The following is a 17,712-nucleotide window of genomic DNA, read 5'->3' as shown; positions in this document are numbered from 1 at the left end:
ATCTTGGTATTTTGTGAGTTCTCTCTTAGGGACTTCTCTAGATAACACGATGAGTTGTCCTACAGCTCGTCAGTATATACAGTTGCAGTATTTTCTTAACTACTGATTTAAAAACCCTCATTATTGATGAATTCAAAGTTAGAATGCTTTGTGTGTCAGTAAAAGATGAATTGTTAAGCAGAATTGGTTGAAAACATGAAATTGTGAGGATGGATACAATTTAGAAACAGAAGAGTCAGTGACAAGCTATTTTGTGTTTGATTGGAAGTTGAAAGGAGGATTTAAAATCATGTAGAGTCCCCCAAGGCACCCATTAATAGCCTATTTCGTGTCTTTGATTCTTGCAAAGTAAAAATATTATGCTACAGAGTCTTCTAAAATTAAAGAGATATGGCTGAAAAAATATCATGTTTGATTTATACATTCTTCCAGTTTTCCATGAAGTCTCGTTCTTAAGCTTGCAGCTTTTCTGTTATTTTCCTGTTTGTATTGGTGTCTGGAGAGATATTTCCCTACATTTTAACTTGTAAAAATTTTATTTTTTTTTCCCCTAGGCCAGAAAACAAAACAAATGCTCAGATATTCTTGGTTTTCCATCTCAGAAAATTCTTGGTTGAATTCTCTTGGTCTCCTTACTCACAATTTATTATATCAAAGCAAGATAAGCTTGGGAAAATGCTCCCAGAGGACCTCTCCTATGAATGTCCGCGCTAACAGTCTGGGCTCAGGACCTGAAAGGTTTCTCAGTCCGGAGACCAGATGGCTCTTTTCTTTTGTTCTGGATTCAATCTCCTGTCTTTTAAATCCCTTCTTTTTCTCTTGGTTTTCTATTTCTCTGTTGAGAATTAGCACTCGTCTCCAGTTCTTTCTCACCTCAGGCAACTCTGTCTCATTTCTCCTCTCATGAGAAAATCTTCAGTGCCTAAAAAGTCCCAAGTCCATTTGCCAACATCATTCTTCCATCTATTCCAGTAGAACAACTTTTCTCAAAAATTCCACTACTTCTCCATCGTGGAAACTGAAAATTGTTCACTGATCACAGATTTGTTCATTTTATGTGAGAATGGGGAATGATAATCTCCAAATTCCTCATCCAAGCTAGGATCATGCATTTTTGGTTGATTCCTTAAATTTTTATCAAATTCCCCTTTTCTGTGCAGAACTGCCCTCCTTCAATGACTAATTCAAAATGGCCAGAAGAGGTTATAACAGAAGCAAGGATAACATAAGCTGAAGCAGTCAGATTAAATAATGGAGGCAACATGCTTTTTTTCTAAACTCTCAAGTTGGAATTTGAAGAGACGTTAGTAGTAGATATCCTATTTTGTTCGTGATTTTAGCATCAAAAAATGCAGATTAGAATTTAGGCTTTTAGGGGAAGATCCAAGATGGCGCCGTGAGTAGTCCTCTTTGTCTCTCGCCCTTCGAGTCTACAATTATTTGGACACTTATCGCTTGACAAAGGATATCCAGACAGCATCTCAGGACGTCTGAGACACCCACGTGACTATACATCGGAAGGCGGACGGACTTTCCTCCGGGAGGATGTGGAAATAGGTGAAAACTCTCCGACCCCGACGGGCAGCCTAGTACCCGCAAGCGGCTTTCTTCCAACGGACGCCCCCAGAGGATCCACACACATCTAGGGCAGGAGCGAGAACACAACAGAGGAGCGACGGTGGAAACAGGTGACCAGAACCCTACCTAAACCCCCCGCAATTACTCCTAAACGCAGAGGGAAACTTTGGAGTTGCACACCTGAGCCCGCGGGGAGAGTCTCTCCCCGCCATTGGCAGGGAGACCCAGCCTGGTGCTCGGGGTGACCGGAGGGTCCCAGAGAGAGTCACGGAGGGTACAGAGGTCTCCCAGCTGCCGTTGCCCGCCCCGTGGGACTAGGGATTGCCGGAGATCTCGGAGAGGACCGGGGCTGGGGGAACTTTCAAAGGCCGGTTCTGCGACCCGGAGGGGAAGCGCCGGAGCTCCGCCCGGGCAGCAGACAAAACTCTCTGTCTGCCGTTAGCAGAGGGGCCACGCCCAGCATTCAGGGCTCCTGGGAGAGGCCCGGAGAGAAGCCCAGAGGGCGGGGCGACCCCCAGCTGCCGTTGCCCGCCCCGTGAGACTAGGGATTGCCGGAGATCTCGGAGAGGACTGGGGCTGGAGAGAGTTCCAGAGACCCAGCTTAGTAGCCTAGGGGGAAACCCTACAGGCTCACAGCAGCCTTAGGGAAAGCCTCTGCACAGCACCAGTAGAAGGCAGCCAGCTGCCAGCCACAAGGCTGGAAGACCCCAGGGCAAAAGCATCATAGCTAGGTGTACTAACCACAGACTGTAGAAGATGCCAATAGCTCTCCTGCAACCCATAGAGGACAAGTGAGATTCGGTGGGTGCTGACAGCAACGGAGCGACAAATATAAGTGATCCTACCCCTGGCCGCTGGAAAAGCCCATAACACCATTGCAGACCCCAAGGAGAGAGCACATCTACGTGGGCTGCAACAGTAGGCACCTGCAGCCTGAAGCCCCCCTGTGACGGCCCCCACGGCAGAGGAGGGAATCCAAAGGGCCACTGTGGCTACGAAGAGGGGCCCAGGCCCAGTTAGCAACTACGGACAGGGTTCCTGGTTGGTGAAGTATAAACAGCTGCTCCCCCCACCGCAGCAGCTGAAACAAGTGAAAGGAGCAACTAAACTCTATCTCCATGCGGAGGCACAAATCAACAACATCAAGCAATATGAAAAAATACACTAAATCTCCAGAACAGAAAGAAAGTAACAAATACACAGAAAACAATCCCAAAGAAAATGAGATATATAACCTAAATGATGATGACTTCAAAACAGCCATCATTAAGATTCTCAATGAGTTAAGAGAGAATTCTGACCGACAACTCAACGAGTTCAGGAGCTATGTCACAAAAGAGTTTGATACGATAAAGAAGAACCAAACAGAAATATTGGAAATGAAGAACACAATAGAGGAGATTAAGAAAAATCTAGATGCTCTGAACAGTAGGGCCGATAATATGGAGGAAAGAATTAGCAATTTGGAAGATGGCAATATAGAAGTGTTGCAGGCAGAGGAGGAGAGAGAAGCAAGACTTAAAAGAAATGAGGAAACTCTCCGAGAATTATCAGACACAATTAGGAGATGCAACGTAAGGATTATAGGTATACCAGAGGGAGAAGAGAAGGAGAAAGGGGCAGAAAACCTATTCAAAGAAATAATGGCTGAGAACTTCCCAAATCTGGTGAGGGAGATGGATCTTCAGGTGACAGAAGCCAATAGATCTCCAAACTTTATCAATGCAAGAAGACCAACTCCATGGCATATAGTAGTGAAGCTAGCAAAAGTCAATGACAAGGAGAAAATATTAAGGACAGCCAGGCAAAAGAAACTAACCTACAAAGGAACCCCCATCAGGCTATCAGCAGATTTCTCAGCAGAAACTTTACAGGCTAGAAGAGAGTGGAATGATATATTCAAAAATCTGAAGGACAAAAATCTACAGCCGAGAATTCTCTACCCAGCGAAAATATCCTTCAAATACGATGGAGAAATAAAAACTTTCCAAGATAAACAAAAATTAAGGGAGTTCATTGCCACAAAACCTCCTCTTCAGGAAATCCTCAGGAAAACCCTCATTCCTGAAAAATCCAAAAAAGGAAAGGGGCTACAAAACCAAGAGCAGAGGAGATAAGTAGAAGGACAACAACAGAGAGTAGCAGCTCTACATCAGAACAGATTAAACCATGGGACGAGAAACAAAGGAAACTGAAGAAAACTGGAAAACAAGACACAAAATGGTAGTGGTAGGCCCCCACGTCTCAATAATCACTCTAAATGTAAATGGATTGAACTCCCCAATCAAAAGACACAGAGTGGCAGGATGGATCAAAGAACAAGATCCAACAATATGCTGCCTCCAGGAAACACACCTCAGCCCCAAAGACAAACACAGACTCAGAGTGAAGGGATGGAGAACAATACTCCAAGCTAATAATGAACAAAAGAAAGCAGGTGTCGCTATACTAATATCAGACAAGGTAGATTTCAAAGCAAAACAGATAAAGAAAGATAAAGAGGGACAGTATATAATGATAAAAGGGACTCTCCACCAAGAAGACATAACACTTATAAATATATACGCACCCAACACAGGAGCACCAAAATTTGTAAAGCAACTCTTAATAGAACTAAAAGAAGACATCAACAACAATACAATAATAGTAGGGGACCTCAACACACCATTAACACCAATGGACAGAACATCCAGACAGAAAATCAACAAGGAAATAATAGAATTAAATGAAAAATTAGACCAGATGGACTTAATAGATATATATAGAACACTTCATCCAAAAACAGCAGGTTACACATTCTTCTCAAGTGCACATGGAACATTCTCAAGGATTGACCATATTTTGGGAACCAAAGCAAACATTAATAAATACAAGAGAGTTGAAATAATATCAAGCATCTTTTCTGATCATAACGCTATTAAACTAGAAATCAACTACAAGAAAAAAGCAGAGAAAGGTGCAAAAATGTGGAGACTAAACAACACGCTTCTCAACAAACAATGGATCATTGAAGAAATTAAAGAAGAAATCAAATATTATCTGGAGACAAATGAAAATGAGAACATGACATACCAAATCATTTGGGATGCAGCAAAAGCAGTCCTAAGAGGGAAATTCATCGCAATACAGGCTCACCTCACTAAACAAGAGAAAGCTCACGTAAGCAACCTCAAACGACACCTAACAGAACTAGAAAAAGAAGAACAAACAAAGCCCAGAGTCAGTGGAAGGAGGGAAATAATAAAAATAAGAGCAGAAATAAACGATATTGAAACAAAAAAGACAATAGAAAGGATCAATGAAACAAAGAGTTGGTTCTTCGAAAGAATTAACAAAATTGACAAACCCCTAGCCAGACTCACCAAGAAAAGAAGAGAGAAATCGCAAATTAATAAAATCAGGAATGACAGAGGAGAAATCACAACAGATACCAATGAAATACAAGAGATCATAAGAGAATACTATGAAAAACTATATGCCAACAAATTGAACAACCTGGAAGAAATGGACAAATTCCTAGACTCCTACAATCTCCCCAAACTGAATCAGGAAGAAATGGAGAATCTGAATAGACCAATCACAAGTAAGGAAATAGAAACAGTAATCAAAAACCTCCCCAAAAACAAGAGTCCAGGACCAGACGGCTTCTCTGGAGAATTCTACCAAACATTCAAAGAAGACTTAATACCTATTCTCCTCAAACTGTTCCAGAAAATTGAGAAAGATGGAGAACTCCCTAACACATTCTATGAAGCCAACATCACTCTGATCCCCAAACCTGACAAGGACAACACAAAGAAGGAGAACTACAGGCCGATATCACTGATGAACATAGATGCAAAAATCCTCAACAAAATTTTGGCAAACCGATTACAGCAATACATCAAAAAGATTATACACCATGATCAAGTGGGATTTATACCAGGGACACAGGGATGGTTCAACATCCGCAAGTCAATCAACGTGATACACTACATCAACAAAATGAAAAACAAAAACCACATGATCATCTCAATAGACGCAGAGAAAGCATTCGACAAGATCCAACACCCATTTATGATAAAAACCCTCAGTAAAATGGGTATAGAAGGAAAGTACCTCAACATAATAAAGGCCATATATGATAGACCCACAGCCAACATCATACTCAATGGACAAAAGCTGAAAGCCATCCCTCTGAGGACAGGAACAAGACAAGGGTGCCCACTTTCACCACTCCTATTCAACATAGTACTGGAGGTGCTGGCCAGAGCAATTCAGCAGGAAAAAGAAATAAAAGGAATCCAAATAGGTAATGAAGAAGTAAAACTCTCGTTGTTTGCAGACGACATGATCTTATACATAGAAAACCCCAAAGAATCCACAGAAAAACTATTAGAAATAATCAACAACTACAGCAAAGTAGCAGGGTATAAAATTAACGTGCATAAATCAGTAGCATTTCTATACACTAACAATAAACTAACAGAGAAAGAACTCAAGAACTCTATCCCATTCACAATCACAACGAAAAGAATAAAATACCTTGGGATAAACTTAACCAACGAAGTGAAGAATCTATACAATGAAAACTACAAGACTTTCTTGAAAGAAATAGGCGATGACATAAAGAGATGGAAAAACATTCCTTGCACATGGATTGGAAGAATAAACATAGTTAAAATGTCCATACTACCTAAAGCAATATACAGATTCAATGCTATCCCAATCAGAATCCCAAGAACATTCTTCACAGAAATTGAACAAACAATCCTAAAATTCATATGGGGGAACAAAAGACCGCGAATTGCTAAAGCAATCCTGAGCAAGAAAAACAAAGCCGGCGGAATCACAATCCCCGATTTCAGAACATACTACAAAGCTACAGTGATCAAAACAGCATGGTACTGGTACAAAAACAGGTCCACAGATCAATGGAACAGAATTGAAAGCCCAGAGATAAAACCACACATCTATGGACAGCTAATCTTGGACAAAGGAGCAGAGGGCCTACAATGGAGAAAAGAAAGTCTCTTCAACAAATGGTGCTGGGAAAACTGGACAGCCACATGCAAAAGATTGAAAATTGACCATTCTTTTTCACCACACACCAAAATAAACTCAAAATGGATCAAAGACCTAAAGATTAGGCCTGAGACAATAAGTCTTTTGGAAGAGAATATAGGCAGTACACTCTTTGACATCAGTTTCAAAAGAATCTTTTCGGACACTGTAACTCCTCAGTTGAGGGAAACAATAGAAAGAATAAACAAATGGGACTTCATCAGACTAAAGAGCTTCTTCAAGGCAAGGGAAAACAGGATTGAAATAAAAAAACAGCTCACTAATTGGGAAAAAATATTTACAAGCCACTTATCCGACAAAGGGTTAATCTCCATAATATACAAAGAACTCACACTGCTTAACAACAAAAAAACAAACAACCTGATCAAAAAATGGGCAGAGGACATGAACAGACATTTCTCAAAAGAAGATATGAATATGGCCAATAGACACATGAAAAGATGTTCATCATCGCTAATCATCAGGGAAATGCAAATCAAAACTACACTAAGATATCACCTTACCCCCGTTAGATTGGCAAAAACATCCAAAACCAAGAACGACAAATGTTGGAGAGGTTGTGGAGAAAAAGGAACCCTCATACACTGTTGGTGGGAATGCAAACTGGTACAGCCACTGTGGAAAACAGTATGGAGATTTCTCAAAAAGTTAAAAATAGAAATACCCTATGACCCAGCCATCCCATTACTGGGTATCTATCCTAAGAACCTGATATCAGATATCTCAAGAGTCCGTTGCACCCCTATGTTCATCGCAACATTATTTACAATAGCCAAGACGTGGAACCAGCCTACATGCCCAGAAATTGATGGATGGATAAAGAAGATGTGGTATATATACACAATGGAATACTACTCAGCCATAAAAAAAGACAAAATTGGCCCATTCACAACAACGTGGATGGACCTCGAGGGCATTATGTTAAGCGAAATAAGTCAGTCAGAGAAAGACGAACTCTATATGACTCCACTCATAGGTGGAAATTAGTATATTGAGAAGGAGATCTGATCGGTGGTTACCAGGGAAAAGGGGGGGTGGGGGGAGGGTACGGAGGGGGAAGTGGTGTACCCACAACATGACTAACAAAAATGTACAACTGAAATCTCACAAGGTTGTAATCTATCATAACATTAATAAAAAAAAAAAAGAAAAAATAATAAATAAATAAATAAAATCCTGGATAACAAGAAGTGAAAAAAAAAAAAAAAGAATTTAGGCTTTTAGTCCACTATGCTATAATACAGAACCATAGACCAGGTGGCTTATAAACAACAGAAATTTATTTCTCCAAGTTTTGCAGCCTGGAAGTCCAAGATCAAAGTGCCAGTGTGGTTGGGTTCTGGTGAGGACCCTCTTCCAGGTTGTAGACATCTGTCTTCTTGCCATGTCCTCACATGGTAGAAAAAGAGCAAGAGAGCTCTCTGGGCTCCTAATCCCATTCATGAGGGCTCCACCCTTATGACCTAATCACCTCCCAAAGGCTATCACATTGGGAATTAGGATTTCAACATATGAATTTTGGCGGGGGGGGGGGGGACACACATTCAATTCTTTGCAAGAGGTGAATTCATGAAACAAGTAATACATTTGGGACAATTTAAGGTAAAACAGAAATTCTAGCTCATAATTCAGACCTGGCACCACAGAGGAGAAAAAGTTGGCCTAGAGATGGGTGTAAAGTGTGTGTAAGAAGCTTAGAACCAAAGAACCAAAATGGAATGGTCTTTTGGAAAATGACTGTTTAATAAAATAACAACAGCTGATAACCCTGTCACTGCTACTACCAGCATCATCATTTAAATTTAATAACTACCTGTGCCTTGGGCCCTTTATAGGATCCTTCAAGGCAGGTAGTATATTCATTTTATAGGTGAGGGAATGGACTTAGAGATTTGGGTGAGACTCAGCTAATAAATTGCTGAGCTGGAATTTGAACCAAGATATTTCTAGCTCCAAAGCTTCCTCCATTCCAAGACACATTAATGCAATCTAAGTCTGACAGAGAGCAGACAAATATGTTCAGGGCTGTGTACTGGCTATGGGGGAGGGTGGGTAAGAGTGGGAAACCACAGAGAGAAAGAAGCAAAGGGAGTTAAGATGAGAATACTAACGGGCTCTGTAGAGTTCTAATGACAGCAGAGGAAGAGATTTTCCCTGCAGGTGTTTCTATTCTGGACCTTAGAAGCACTGAGAGGGATTTCTGATCTAACTGCATATCTGATTTAAGATGCTCAGTTACTTGGATGAATGCTTAGAACAGAAGCTTACCAGAAGTATGGATTCTGTGAGTCCAGCATAAATATATTGGCTGTCAGAATGAGGATTTCCAAACAACTAACAAATTTAGGAATTGTGCTTAATCTAAAAAGATGGATTTAATAGGATAAATGCAAAATGGTATCCTTATGCTAAAAAAATCCAACTGCAAAAAAAAAAAAACAAAAAAAAAAACACAGAGGAGAAGAGACGTGAGTAAATAACAGGATGAGTCAAAGAGTCTTAAAGATTTTGCTGGCCCTAATCTTGATATAGACCATCCATGAACGTGAACTTGCCTAACAGTGATGTTGTGTTTTCTCACATTAACGGATGTAGAGAGTACACAGCAGCATTTCACAGGACATTCTAAGGGTAAGTATATTCAGAAGTAGGTTACTATTTGATCAGGGAACTAAAGAGGATGATGCACACGAATGGCTGTGATAACTGGATTTCAAGTCTGGACAGGAGAAGACTAAGGAGGTAGACGAAAGTTGGCCTGAAATACTTAAAGGGCTGCCATATGGAAGATGGATTAGGATCATTCTGAGAGCTCCAGAGGGCAGGACTGGTCTCAGTGGGGGAAGTTATAGAGAATTGATTTCAATTTATTATAGGGAAGAAGGATGTTCTCACAATGAAGGCTGTCCAACGACTGAATGGGCTGCCTCATCCAGTAGTAATGAGACCGTGGCCTGCTTGAGAAAATTTAATTACCAGGAAGTGCTCAGTTTTATTTTTAATCCCCTTCTAAGAAATTAAAAATAGTCTTGAACTATGTCACGTGCTATGTCATACGATAAATATCTTTCTTACGTTATGTGATCAGCCTTCTTATTATTTGTTCTTAAAGGCAGGAACAAAGTGGGTTTTGTTGATCGATGCGTAATTGTGTTGGATATTTGCCATGGAGAGACACCAACATTTAGATGTGTTTACATCTTGAAAAAAATGGAGTCATCACTAAGTGCTTCTTTCTCTTGATGAAAGTTGGTATCAAGATTGGAAATGATGCAAACTTACTAACCTCCATCTTAGCCCACTGCATTGAAATTATCTGGTGACTTCTATGTCTCTATCACTCACTGTAATTTTCTGGAAGGTAGGAGTTTTGTCTTATCCTTTATATTCTAAAACATTGGGCCATAGTAATTATTCAATAAAGTTAAAAGAATGGATGAATGATTTAGCAGAAATGTTCAAGCATAATCTAAATAAATAAATGAAAGATGTATCTGGGATTTTATAAATTAATTCATATGCTGGACCAAAGTTTGGTTGCAGACTAAAGGGCATTTTCACTTCAAAGACTGTACAGTTCTGTCCTCAGAATTCATTCTATACACTTACGTGTGGAGGGAATTCCAAATAAAATAGAGCTATGTATGGAACGGTTGAAATAATGAAGGACAAGTATGGACAGCAGTAGAAAGGATTTGGGGAATATGTCAGCAGTGAGCTGGGCTGAACAAATATAGAATTTGGCTTGGCAGAGAATATTGGGGGTGATCAAATAGGATAAGTGGACTGCATGGAATTAGGAAGGTGTAGAATGTATTTCCATAAGAAGTTATGATTTCTAGAATAATCCACTCCATGTCAGATGACATGGTAATGGAAGGCCTGGATTATGGGGTTCATGGGGTACGATTGAAGGTGGAGGAGAGAATCTAATAGATATTGCCAGGGCTTCTAAACGTACTAGAAACTGGAGTATTATTTTTGAAAAATAGAAATTACTACTCATGTGCATTGAATTATCAATACAAAGAAACTGAAGAAATAAATAATTAAAACAAGCAAATATATGTGATGTTATCTGTTCCAATTTAGAATCATGTGTTAATCACTAAATCAAATACACTTCCCTCCTCCTCTTCACCCCCACCCCACCTTGGCTGTTCCTGACGACAAGAATGATTCCAAGCTTTCTTACTTTTTCGGATCTTGGGATGCTAATGATAGAAAGGAATTTAGAGAATATCGCTCCACTTCTTTTAAGAAATAGATGATGGCTAAGAAGAGCCCATGGCTAATTGGAGGTGGAGGCAGGACTCAAATCTAAGTCTCTTTATTGTTCTCTCAAGTTCTTGCTCACATCTGTCAATGAAACTGCTGCTGTCCCAGCCTGAAGTCAGCCAGAAAAATGGTTGGTGAATCCTAGCCTGCTAATAATCTGTGTAACAAATGTGTAGGAGACAGAGCTGAACAAAGACAGGTACGTGGGTGTAAGCACACTGCAGCATAGAATGGCAGGGCAAGTCCTGATGGGGAGGGTTGGAGGAGGGGGCTCCAGGAAGGACAGGGAGCTGCCTGCCCACAGAACCAGGACTGCGCCTTGCACTCCTTAGGTTGTAGCTTGCTTCATCCTTGCAACCAACCTCTGACATGGATCTGACCCTACTTAACTGTATGGACATGCAGGTCAGAGCAATTGAATCACTGTTGCAGGGCCATGCAGCTACGCAGTGATAGAATTGCAATCCAAAGGGCACGTGCCCTCTCTCTCTGTGTTTCTTAGTGTCAATGTAGGTAGGACGTGGGTGTGTGTGTTTGTGCACTTTCAAGGTTGTTATGGGTAGAATCGTGTCCCTCCCAAATTTATACTTTGAAGCCCTAATCCTGAGTACCTCAGAATGTGATCTTATTTGGAGACAAGTTCTCTATAGGGGTAAGCAAGTTAAAATAAGGTCATTAGGGTGGACCCTAATCCAATGTGACTGGTGTCCTACAAAGGGGAAATTCAGAGAAGGCCATGTGAGCATGAAGATCATGGTCATCTGCAAGCCAAGGAAAGCAGCCTGGGATGGATTCTTCCTAGCATCCCTGAGAAGGAACCACCCCTGCCAACACCTTGGTTTTGGTTCCAGCCTCCAGAACTGTGAGACAATGAATAACTCTCGTGTAAGCCATCCAGTCTGTGGTACTTTTCTACAGCAGCTCTCAGAAACGAATACAGATGTGTTCCTAGTGTTTATTGGCTTTCTCTATTGAAAAATTGTTGAAGTTTGACATAAAACTAACATGAAGCTTTCCTATCTTTCATGGTGGTAAAACATATATAACATAAAATTTCCCATTTCAATCATTTTAAGTGTACCATCAGGGGCAATGATTACATTCACAATGTTGGACAATCATCACTACTACCTGTTTCTAAAACTTTTTCATGACACCAAATAGAAACTCTAATGTAGGGCTTTCTTCATCCATCTGAACAGTTTATATACCCTTAATTATCTATTTCTGTACATCTCCGATGATGCTTATGAAAAATAGGCTTGTACATATAAAAAATGCCATTATTAATAGCTGGGCAACCAGAATCAATGGTGCATATAGGAAGATGCTCTCTGTTAATTACTTGGACCAGCTATCTATGGGATCTCATCCTCTGCCCTCTCACAGCTTTTCAGCTCATGCCTACTGCTCTGGCTCCTTGCTTTTCCTCCAAAGGACCACTCATTTCAAACATCATGCTCTCACTCAGATCCTGATGTTTTTTCAAATAATATTTACCAGCACCTGACATCATATTCTATATCTATTTGTTATCTGTCTTCCTCACTAAAATGTGATAGTGGCTTTATTTACTGCTGTATATCTTGCCTGTAGAAGAGTGCCTGGCCCGTCATGGGCATTCAGTAAATGTTTGTTGAATAACTGTATGCATTTATCCGTTTATTTCTACATTCAATACATTTCTGAGATACCACTCCTCTTTCTCCAGCTGGGACCGCACTCAGGCCCATACTCAGGGAGGAAAGCCACGATTAGCATTTTGGTGTCACTATCCCAGGTGTCCGTCAGACCCTGGCTCCCAGTGTCCAGTCTACATGAGCTCTCTCCTTTGGGAATCACCTTACCCTAAGGAAGGTCGCTTTGGGTGCCCGTTCTTTAAAGATGACTCAAGCCTTGGGATGGCCTGTCTCGCCTAACTCTAAGTGAAGGGTACCCCCTTCTCTCTCTCTGCAGCACTATCTCCTCACTCAGCGGCTCCAGGCTGCTCCTCACCTCAGATTTGGTCAGTCTCTTAGTGCCCCAAGTGCCTGGGATACATGTCAGGCCCTTTAATGGACTTCCTGAGGAACACTGCCCTAGGCTTAAGGGGATGATGGGGATAAGATCACAATTCTCTCTAAAGACACTCTCACTCTCCAATCTCTTTTGATCAAACTTTAAGCCTCTTCTTATAAAGCTTTGGGGTGAATGAATGATGACCTAAGGTCTAGGAACTCGTTTCCGTCTGGGGAGAGGATCGCCCCTTAGAACATTCTTGGTAAATGTTTTGTCCCCTTCCTTTACCGTATGTCTGCACTTCACACTCTTGTTCTAGCCCTTGGGCTTCAGAGGAGACCAAGATCACAGGAGAACTCCCTTTGACACCCTAGTTTAGTCTCAGGGAGAAGCCAAATCCCTCCCTCCTCTGTTTACTCTTAGGGCATCTCCCAGGTCACTGTCCACATCCATCCATCTATTGTCTACACTGAAGTTGCAGCCTTGAATCACTTGGTTTCAGTATCCTTAGTGATTTCACTTCCTTTTCTATGCTCCCTGCCCATCCAACCATCTTGCTTATCTGACCTGACAGGTGACAGCACAATTGGAGGGAATCACAGTGTTGCAGAGGCTGGTGGCCCTGCATCATGGGTGGGATCCGAAACCTGGTCACCTTGGTGTTCAGTTTCCCATGGTACTATTTATTTTACACTGTTTTATTTTATAACTGTTTTATTATTCCCAGCGGCTGTTATAAATCTTCAGTGCATCCTTTAAACCACCTGTCACACCTTGACTTCCTCTTCTGTCTCAGCATCTGATCAATACCTCCAACCAAGGCCATTCAGATCATTTGTGGAATCCCTTTGTTCAAAAATCAGGAAAATGTGCCAGAAAGGATACTAAAATGCAATGCTTTTTCCTTTATTCTATAGTCTCTCAACTTATGTGCTTTTTTTATTTGCTATTTAATGACCTTCTAAGAAAAAATAAATAAAATTTTAAATGATAGCATGCATTTTACTGTTCATCTTGATATTATGCAACCACGATGTTGTATGTAAGAGCATTTAGCTTGTACGTGAGATCGCAGAAACCACACGTTCATATTTCAGAACTCGTACATGCATAAGGATCCTGTTCTTACCAGAACAGTGGAGACTCTGCACAAAACTTACTCGCCTGTTTTTATTTCGCTTCTTGCTACGTACACAGTCTCCCAGAACTCTCTACCTTTGGCTCACTGTAGTGAGGAAGAACTGAAGGAAAAGGAATTTAAGCCTGCCCTATCTTTCCCTTTCAGTCTTTGTCTTCATTTTCAGCATGGGTATTTAGCTAATACAGGAAAGTAACACAAATAAGAAAAGATATGATAGAGTTCTTGAGTGTTCTGTTTCTTACGATGCCATGGTCTTCTTTCTTTGTCCAAAGCAAGTTCTGGTTTGAAAGAAAAGCATGGCCTCTGGGGGCTGTCAGCGTCCCGTGCCCTCAGTCGTAGTGGTAACACGCTTACCTGGATTCCCACACATCTTGGCTCCACCCAATTTCGGTGCTCATGGGTCATCAAGAGCACTCTTGGCTAATGGAGCAACAGGGGCTCTGGAGGATGGACGTGCATATCACGTGTATCTCCTCTGCTCACACGCATGCCCCATTGTCCCATCAGACTTCACTCACAGAACACAAGTTCAAAGATAAAATTATGAAAGATTTCAAGATGGTGACAGCAGACCGTTAAATGGAAGTGTGAGGCCCTTCTGGTAGCCTGGCTTTGCACAGACTCATAAAGCTTTCTGGGCTCCCCAACTGCAGAGGGTGAAGGGACACAAATCTATAGGTGCTTGCCCTCTGTGAGCTGCCCCACATTGACAAACACACCCACCCTCACCTTGTTATTTTAATTTCACCTTAAAGCATCGCTCCTCAGTCAAGACCAGTTTCTCAGCCTTGGTTCTAGAGCCAACTCACTCTCATGCTCTTCAAGTTCTTGCATGGATTCAACCCTGTTTCTCCTATGCTTTCAACTCCCCTCCTGGCTTCATCACCACATTCTGTAAACTTGTTCAAGTCTTCCTTATTAAATAGTAACAACAAGCATCACAGAAAAATCTGCAGTTTTCATCCCTCATATCTCCTGTCCACCCTGTAGTCAAGCACCTCGCAAGAATACTCCTTAATCACTCTTCAGTTCTTTAAATCTTATTCCCTCTCTTGAAAATATTTGAACTATTTCCAGGATAGAGCAAAAGGATCAAGGTCCTTTGCTCTTTTTGTGTCACCATCCCTTCTCCCTGATGTCACCCCACCTGGGTTCTGGCTCTCATTCTGCCATTTACAATCCACATGAGCAACAGCGAGTCAGAATGGAATAGTTCTCATATGAAGTCATATATCTCTTTATTCTGAGGGTGTCACTTGATTTTTTGAAACTGAAGTGGCTGCAGCACCTCCAGGACACTTACTGGCTACATTTATAGAGCAAACATGAAGGGAAAAAGTAAAACTGGGACGACACATCTAGATATTTGGAATTTAAAACATAAAGTAATTAAAATCATGAGGGCACTTGGTTTCTGAAATGGGATCATTAATTACCCCTCTAGTCTGATATTTTCAACCCCCACTCTGTGTTGGAGCCCTTGCAGCCATCTACCTCAGAACCTGAGCTTCCTGCAGACCTCACACCCCAGGTTTATCGCCTCAGGGATCTGAGTTCACTCTGAGCCTTCTTAGACTCCCATTGAAATTGGAAAGTGTCCTTAGGTGAGAGAGAAGCTACCTGAGGGTTGGCGGGAGACTCCTAGTGAAGTTTCCTGGTGACAGAGCCCAATTGTGCTGCAGTGAGGGCTGCAGTACTCACCACCCAGTCAAGCTGAAAGGAAAATAAGATCAAACTTCAGACTGTTGGAGCTACCAGTCAGTGTCTGTAGGACCTTTGGGTCCTGACTGAGGCACCTTGAAAACTGTTTGAGTTCAGCAGACACTGACTTCTCCTCCTGAGGCCATCAGGGAATAGCCCACAGGCAGAAAAGAGAGATCTTGGGGAGATCTGTGGGGCCAGAGCAGCTCCTGGCCGCCTGTGGGTCCGAGGGCTATCTTCTCCTTCTGTTTTAGGTCATGCGGAATTTTCTCTCCCAGATGCCATCATGGGAAGAAGACTAGGTAGGGTATGACTTTGAAGGAGATGGTGTGGCACCTTAATTGGGGCACAGGTGGCTGAGTAGGGAAACCAAGAACTCCCACGACAAATAGCACCAATGAGACCAAGCCAACCCCTGGAGACTGTGACTCGCCCTTCAAACAGGCACATGGTGTCACTTACATGGAAGAGCTGTGTTGGTTTGTCTTCTGCTTGCTGTAAGCATGAGGTTTCTATCAACTGCTGCTTACACATTCCCCATGGGTCATCCAGAAGATGGTTTCTCTCCGTGGTCTAAGAATATGCTGAATCTCATCTCTCTTCACTGTGTGGACATCACACCAACAGCTCAGGAGACACATATGCCTTTGGCAAGAAAGTCTCCTGGCACCTGTAAAAGTAGAAGGGAAATCCTTTGCCCTAGGACTTGGACAGCTGGAAAATCCACATCTCTATCTGAAAAAAAAATTTTGAAATGACTCAAATTTTCTATTCAAAAATTCCTTGTGTCCTGACAATATGTTACATGATCAACTTTCTGTTTTTTCTACATGGCCTCAGTCTTAAGTCTAACAAGGATTTCATTTTATACTCCACTGGGCTGTTCCTATTCAAGCTAACAGCTCCTTTGTTTTAGATACTTCATCCAATTGTGTTGCACAAGAATAGAAGAGGAGATGGTTTTTTTTTCTAACATTCTTGCTCATAAACCCATTATTTTGCCTTGTTAAGGGCTGAGGTACTGAACTTCTCACTCGTGTTTGGGTGTTAGTCAGTATTCTATGGGTTTCAAACTGTCCATAAATATTTAGATACACATGGGCTGTTTGGTTAGGTATTTGTTTAGTTACAACACAAAGGATGATATTAACAAAAAACAAACAGAAAACTTCTTCCTTTCTGTCATCATTGGCAACTTATTTTCTGTAAAAATTTCAGTATGTCAACATCTGCGCTTCCTTTTAAATCTAGAATACCAAGCATAATCATAGACGGATGGGATGTTTAAAAATACAATAAAGCTAAAATGCTAGAGCAACAATTCATGTATTTTTATTTACAATGGCTGAATTGTTTTATGTTCATAGGGCAGCTAATTCTAAGAGAATTACTTTATTTCTAAATTGGATGGTTTGCATAGTTTTCTGTTCAACTTTAATTTTCCCACAGCCAAATGCCAAAGATCATTTCTTAGTCCTACCTTAAATTGCTCCTCCTGAGCATTTGTGACCCTTCACTTAATGAATAAAGGAATTCCCTACAGCAGGAAATGAGATGTGGACCAGGTCATTGAAGGAACTCTTCCCTCATCCATCACTAAGAGATCTGCGACCTTGGGCCAAGCTTTTGATCGCCTTGAGTTCCCTAATCTCCCAAAACAATAGGTTTTGATCTTTAGGGTCTCTTCCCAATAAAGGTGACTCTGAGACTGTTAGTCCATGAATGTACATTAATGAACGTTAATATTTTGATGTGATGGGAAATATTAGCCTCTATGCCTTGGATGGCCACACAGAATAGTCTAATAGTTTGATTTTTACAGATTGATCCCACAGGATAAGACATTTCTTTGGTTTGTGTATACTGGTTTATTTCCCCATTGAAGACACGGGGATTTCTAAACTGTGCTTACAACTTTAGACACAGCTTACCTGAACCTTCTGTAGGGAGAT

Source organism: Equus quagga, chromosome 8 (assembly GCF_021613505.1).
Source record: "Equus quagga isolate Etosha38 chromosome 8, UCLA_HA_Equagga_1.0, whole genome shotgun sequence".
In the NCBI taxonomy this organism is placed as follows: Eukaryota; Metazoa; Chordata; class Mammalia; order Perissodactyla; family Equidae; genus Equus; species Equus quagga.
Note: the sequence above shows the minus strand (reverse complement) of the source record.